Source organism: Bidens hawaiensis, unplaced genomic scaffold (assembly GCF_021521415.1).
Source record: "Bidens hawaiensis isolate Kalapana, Puna unplaced genomic scaffold, B.hawaiensis_p1.1 tig00019196_1, whole genome shotgun sequence".
NCBI lineage: Eukaryota > Viridiplantae > Streptophyta > Magnoliopsida > Asterales > Asteraceae > Bidens > Bidens hawaiensis.
This window is the reverse complement of record NW_027492907.1, coordinates 19,902-27,495: the sequence shown is the minus strand read 5'-3', so window position 1 is coordinate 27,495 and position 7,594 is coordinate 19,902. Positions and strand designations below refer to the sequence as shown.

The 7,594-nt window shown below is 30.4% G+C and overlaps 1 long non-coding RNA gene across 1 annotated transcript; it reads right to left on the bottom strand.

Annotated features, from left to right (window-relative positions):
* Positions 1-2,072: 2,072 nt before the first annotated feature.
* On the bottom strand, positions 2,073-3,529 carry LOC143557802 (uncharacterized). The gene is made up of 3 exons (XR_013139633.1): positions 3,292-3,529; positions 2,786-2,901; positions 2,073-2,153 (listed from the first exon to the last, which is right to left on the bottom strand). It is a non-coding gene; the product is annotated as an uncharacterized LOC143557802 (long non-coding RNA).
* Positions 3,530-7,594: the final 4,065 nt, after the last annotated feature.

Here is a 7,594-nt window from a genome sequence, read left to right as displayed (position 1 = left end):
TTATTCTTCACCACAAAAAATATAAAAATAAAAAAAATTAACGAGTAATGCATATATGCAATACACCGACTTTTTTTATAATGCATATGTGCAATAGTGTGAATTTTGATATTTTAAATAGTGTTGAATAGCAGATATATAGTTGTTTGTATTGTATATTTGCAATAGTGTTATATTATATACAAAAATTAAAAAAAATCGATATAGTGCATATGTACATTACTGTTGTATTACTTAATGCAATAATGTATTTTGCATACAATTATTAGTGTTGTATTTGCATATATTCAATAGTGTGTATTAGATAATTTATTTGTGTTGTATTATATGCAATAAAACACTATTTTATGTTTAAAATACACATTAATGCACATAGGCATTACATCGACGGTTTTTTTTTTAAATTTTTTTAAATTTTTTTTTTATTATTTTTTTTAGGAACAATATCATCTTATTAGAAGGAGAAAAGAAAAAAATCACAAAATAATTTTTTAAAAATAGTTAAAAATAATTCTTTACTAGTTTTTTAGTTCTCTCTTTAAGAGGAGTTCTCTCTAGATCCCACCCCTATATATATATATATATACTAGTAGGTACCCGCGTGATGCGGCGGGATTCTGAATACGACTTCGGATATGACAATTAGGTTATGTGCAAATCGCAAAACACAGTTTCATATTAACTTTGATGACAAATATTATTACATATCCTTACATTCTAGATAAAATTCGCATACATCAGGTCAAAGCTCGAACAAATTCAAACTACAATTAAACTTTCTATCTATCGTCCACTCCAAGTGACAAAGCTAAAACCTTAAATTAGGAAAATCCTTTGACTTCATTTATTGAACTTCAAGCAACGACCCTGATTATCACAAATAGATCTTCTGAAATTAAAATACTCCAGCAATATAATAAAAAAAATTAACATTTTGATCAAGAGCTAAGAAAATTACCAGCCAACTTCTCTGCCAATCTGGCAGCTTCTGTTATGAAATTGAAATCATCCTGTAATCCATATCATAGTCAGAACCCGATGGTGTTACTCGATCCCATATTTGGGTCTTACCATATGTAGCATTAATAATCTCTATGATTCATATAAACACGATATAATATTAAATTATTAAAAGTAACAAGTTAATAAATAGATGACTGTAGTTTTTTTCTCATGTGTCACATATTTGAGCATCGTACCATTGCGTCTAAATGTGATGACCGATTTGAAGTATCATAGCCTGGTGATCTTTGCAACTACTGTTGCGCATCAAGTCGTGTTACTTTTATTGTATGACACTTGTAAATCCAGTTACAGTGGCCATGCAGGACCCAATAAGCCGATGTCGCCTTAAGAGACTTGCAAAGATTGTGAACGGTGTTGGTATATCGTGGTTGGAGATGATAGCCTGAGATACATCAGTTAAAAACAAAGATTCCACATAGTTCATACGAAATTGTCATTCCAACTTCCCTTCACCCCTGCAGTACACCAAAAACAAAAAAAAAATATGTTAAAAAACATATTTATATCCAGGGGTAATATGGAGTACATATTTTTTATTTGTTCATCCGTTGATACAACTCCAACTTTTTGAATATTCTGTAAGGGTTTGTTCAGATCAATTTATAGCATGATAAGCGTCGAAAGGCATTTCGAAGACGTTACAATTCGGCAGGTCTTAGACATAGCGTAATTTAACATGATCATGTGTATTTTAGAAAAATGATTTGTTTTTTTGCTGCTAACTACAAACCAGATTGCAAGCCAAAGATCCGAGGTAGTTTTTATATGTATTATAATTAAGAATGAATTATTAAATTTAAATGAGCCAATGAGTGAGCAAGCTAAATAATCCTAAGAAATGAACCTCGCCAACATTGGCTTGTTACAAACTGAATTAGCTTGGCTTGTTACAGCTCGGTCGTGAAAAGTTCAATACCATTAGTGCATTACTGTGGTGCTGAGCTGGCAAATATAAAAATGAAGAGAATGGGCATGTGTACATACCTCATTCCAAGTGAACTTCAAATTGTCAATTATAGCGACCGCACTTATTTAAACTGTCAATTATAGCAATATTAAAGCCATCTACATCAACTACCAACCCTATTTCTTCTACCATCAACGTCACGAGCTCCCCAAACAAAGCACTAAAAATTTCAATAAATAAGAGCAAATCATGCTAATTTATTATGTACAGTTCCAAACTTTTTTGCAAGGGTTAGTTTGGGGTTTATAATGTCTGGTTGGCTCAATTAGTCAGGACTCAGGAGCTGTAGGTTTTGAATTGGTTTTTGGAAAACTAACAAATCGTAAGAGAGTAAATATGATTAGCATGATCTTTGTGGAGAGACCAAGTTGTTTGTTTCGTTTCTTTAATCTAAACTATAAACCGAACCAACCCTCGAATCTAAATTTCGTGTCCGGTTCATGTGTAGGTCGTGTTCTAATCAAAAGTTTGGATTCACGTTAATGCGGACCTGCCAGGTTGCGAACACGACCCGTTCAACAAAATTTTTATAAATTTGGTTGATAAACTAAGATAAAAATGTGATGAAACATACGAAAATAATATACAGTTAACATGATCTTTACGGCCAGTCCGGTTTTTGTTTGATTAGATTTTTATCTGAACAGTAAACCAACCATCCATCAAATATGAATGCCTTGTTCAAGTCCAAAATTTCAATTCATGTTAAGATGGACCTCCCAACCAGCAAGCATGGCCCATTTAATAATATATTTCAAAACATAAATATGAAAAAAGAAATCTGGGTGATACCTCGATGAAACAGGTCTAAACATATACACTTTCACGGGCCTCCCGGTTAACCCGTTCTACAGCTTGTCTAGCCTTTTCTTTTAACTTCTCGAACCCTCAACATCCTGAAGCATAATCTGTAAACAACAAGAGGATCTGTGAATGCCAAGATGCATTTAAAAAAGAAATAGAAAACTATAAATATAAAAAATAAAATAACTTATAAGGAAAAGTTTTGCAAGAATGATCGGTTAACTGATCGTCCAGTTCGTTTACATGCCTAATTTGGATGGTAGGTATGATTACATTATATATGTATTACAATAAAATGAAATCAGCTTAGCATTTCCATTTTAAATATTAGTTGGTGCTAAAGTATTTAGATTGGCATTCGATACCTAATTAACATAAAATGACATCTAATTCTTCAAAAACAAAGATCTACAAAAACTGATCGACCAACCTCAAAAAATTTACCTTAAATAAACCAGAAATTAGAAACACTAAACTAATAACTTAAACGATACCTTACTCAGCCAATGGCATGAACTGAGCAACCTCATCACGCTTGTACAATGGATTTAATTGTCCGGAGTTCTTGCCGAAGTGTGACGTACACCCTAGCTTGGCCCGAAAAATAAGACAAAGTTAGGGATCCGATTTTAACATATGTTTATATACTGATTAAATCCAATGTGAGTGTAGGGTTTTACCTGAATCGTTGAACAAGAAATATTGTCGTCAGATCTTAGTCACTGAAAAGTCTGAGAACCGTAACTGCACTGTATATCTTTAAAGAGAAAAAAACACCAGAAAGATGAAATGTAGCATCACAATTATAGTTTTTACATATTGATCGATAAATGTCTTGTATTGTTGGCTCATAACACCAGCAACACCAACTATTGCCTTGATTGACTGTTGTTTTTATATTAATAATGAATGTTAGTTTCTCATAACTTCTTTTTCCAAAGTTATAATTACATATAATATACACAAACCATTAGACAAGTGAACAAAGAGGTTCTCAAATCAGCAATTGTTGCACAGCCCTTGAACAAAATACACTTTTCGCTGCAACAAATTATATCTTACAAGCACAAAAAATTACAAATAATAAAAACAAAAAGGTTGAAAGGTGCGTACATCTTCGTGAGCAAGATCAAGAAGCATTCCAATGACATACGCCATTTCCTTCATTTTTTTACTTTCCCTTTGATAACCACCTTATACACAACAACCACTGATTATATATCTATATACACAAATGTGTCGGTCAAAATTACAAACCAAAATGTATTTTAACCTTTGAAAATCTGCCTCCAACCCTACAACTTTAATCTTCTCATAAGGTGTCTGACATGCAAGACACCACCCCTCGGTTGCATCCTTTTCAGCGATACGTCGATTATGTGATGCCAACACCGGATGCACACCTGCAACAATTATATCATCATAACTATTATTCAAATTATTATACTCCATATTTGCTACCAACAATAACAAATCACATTTAGATATCACATCGATTAATGTGTCCAGCTATAAACATTAACGTATATACCATCATATAACATAAATTAAATGCAAAATTAATCAAAAATATAAACTTAAGAAGCAAATAATCTGTAAATAACTAAGAATTCAAACCGACCACACCCAAAATCAATAACGAATTTAAAAATCATCTTTGGTGAAGCACATTACCGTTCCGTGAACCTCCCAGATTTTCCAACTCGTTCAGTGAAGCACCTTCCAAACAACCAGCTAGTGACGGTGGCAATTGATGCCCCTACACCAAATCGAATAATATAGGGTTAGGAATCCCCAAATTGAAAAGACTAATTAGGTCAAATAATAAAAGAAAAGTGGTGAAAAACACACACACACACACACTAAAACGCAACTGAAATAGAGAAAAGCCAAATCTAAAGTTCCATGGAGACGGTGGACAGAGTATTGGCAGCAGCTGAATTTACAATTGCGATGAACAAACACAGCTGGTTGCTATCAAACTCGTTTATGCAAGTTGCAATTGCGCAAAGAGAGAGAGAGAGAGAGAGAGAAAGAGAGACGCAATTAGTTTGATATGGATTTTGGATAAACTTTTGGTAGAAAACCTGGATGGGGATTCAAATTTTGAAATTGGGTCAGATGTAAAATCTAAGCGGGATTTCAATAAGATGTTTTAAGAGTTGTACCTTAAGCTTCTTAATTTGTAAAACTGTTATTTTTATGACTTTTGTTAAAATGACTCTTTTGCCCCTCCTATATGTATTTTAGTATATATATATATATATATATTATTTTTGACATTTAGAAATAAATATATTAATAGATTTAGTTGAATGTGACATTAAAATCATAATAACTTTAAATATTTAGTAATGCTTAAATAAAAATATATTATTTTTATTTAAGGAATGAATATTGAAAAATTATGATATCTTATAATTCATGTAAAATTATTATTTATTTATAACTACAACATTTGCATTTCATTAAATTTATATGATGTTACATATATCTTATGTTTTTAAATATGTTCCACCATGTGTAACACAGGTACTATCCTAACTTATGTTTAATATGTGTGTTTCCTTAAAATGATAGTGAAAAAATATTATGATTTGATGATTAGTTTGTTGCATTTTTGTTAAAAAAAACATCTTAATTTTTAAGATTGTGGTTATAAAGTTATGTTAAATTTATGATTTTCTAAAATGTTTTCTTATGAAATTTTATGTTTGTCTATATTTATATGGTAAGCATTACATTCACACATTTTGTTTTTAGTTTTACATAATCCTTTAGATATTAATGTTAACATAAACTCATTATGATATACATTAACATTTTCGTTTCATACTTAATCAGGTTGCCTGGTTTGCTTTGTTTTTCAGGTTCTAAAGCAAAATGCTTTTGTTTTTGGACGGAAATTTATGAAGTTCATGTTGGGATAATACGATTTAAACATTTTCATGACTTTGCTAATATCGACAAGTTTGTGTAACTATTAACTTTTTATGTATACAATCTTACTCTTTAGTATTTTGGTTAGGCCAACCTAATGTTAAATATTTGTTTTCTTCAATATATTATTTATTATTATACGTATTCAATAATTATTTAACATAATTTATCCACAAAAGAGTTATAAAAAATGGATGAGAAAGCTTTGGCTAATTCCTGAATGATATATATTATGAAACAACTATGTGTCAAACACACTTGAATAAAAATTAACATGTTATTGAATACTGATTAAGACTTTATTTTAAAGATCAATTAATTATAGTATATGAAAGACTAAATTTAGGTTTCTGATTGTTATAATAGTTTGTTTTGCAGCATAATGTTATAATATACTTATAAAAAAGAAATTTCTTATATATTGTTTATCTTTTAACATTGATGTGTAATCAATGTTAAAATTGATGTGTAAATAAACACGGGTATTATCTTAGAGAGTAATAAACATTACAGTTATTGATGTGTAATAAATGTCTTAGATAGAGTTTATCTTTTGAATCAACATTGAGATAGAAGTTTTGTTGAATCAACATTGTAGAATATTTTTATTGATTTGGAGACTAATTTCCTTTGTTTGCTTATTGTTGTACTGATGGTATAAGTTATAAAATATTCTAACTTTTCATTTATCTTTGTTAGCCTTTGTATGTTTTTGTATTTGATTCAAATACGTTATGATGTCTTATAATTCATGTAAAAGTATTATTTATTTTTAAGTACAACATTTTCATTTCAAAAAATTTATATGATGTTACATATATATTTTGTTTTAAATATGATCCACCGTGTGTAACACGGGTACCATCCTAAATCAATATTAGAATCTAACGATATGTTTCTTTTAAGAGATTTGAATCACTTGAAGCTTGCTAATGTTAGAAAATAAAGGACACATTTGGATTTGGAAAATGAAGTTAGTGAGAAGGTAAAACGGTTGTTAGAGTGTGAGAACTATGAGTCAAATTTTGATGATCTTCTAAACTCTTTGGAATCTGAAAATTAAATTTAAGGTAACACTTATTCAATAACTTAGTTGTGTAGTTGATTACTCTAATTTTTTTTACTTTCATTGTTTACTTTGTGTTTTCTGTTTTAGCTATTAGTTTAGTTCATAACTAAAAACTTCCAAAAACGTACAATAAACTTCCATGATAGTTTATTTTGCTTGTCAGGTTGTGAAGGTAATTTGCTTTTTTGGTGAAATTTTGAAGAAGTTGATGGTTGGTAAATTTGACTCCGACATATTTATATATGTAAGGCCTCGTTACCGGTGTCTCGCTTTTGACGTTGGATTTGCTCATTAACACAGTTCTATAAATCAGAGTTTATTTAAACTTTCGAGAAAACGTTAACTTTAATCATTCAATACAAAAATTCAATCTTTTCTTTAAAACATAATACACGACATCATTATTAAAACACCATTTCTCTTCTATCTTCAGATGTCAGCCTTTCAATCCATGCCATGTGCCATCCTCGTGCTAGCTCATCAATCATACTCACCTACGTGCATATTAAAAGTCAGCTACGCTGAGTGAGTTCTATTAACTTAATCAGACAACATACCGTTCATTCTCATACATTTCTTCCCGTATCCGAAGACACGTATTATTAACTTAACCTTGTATAAATATCCATAAGAGGAACGTCACGTAATATCTATTAAAAGAACTATTACTATTACCATTACCCGTACTATATATATATATATATATATATTCTCCATAGAAGGAACACTCTATATACTTTCCATAAAAGGAACACTATGCTCTCCATAGACAGAACACTGCACTATCC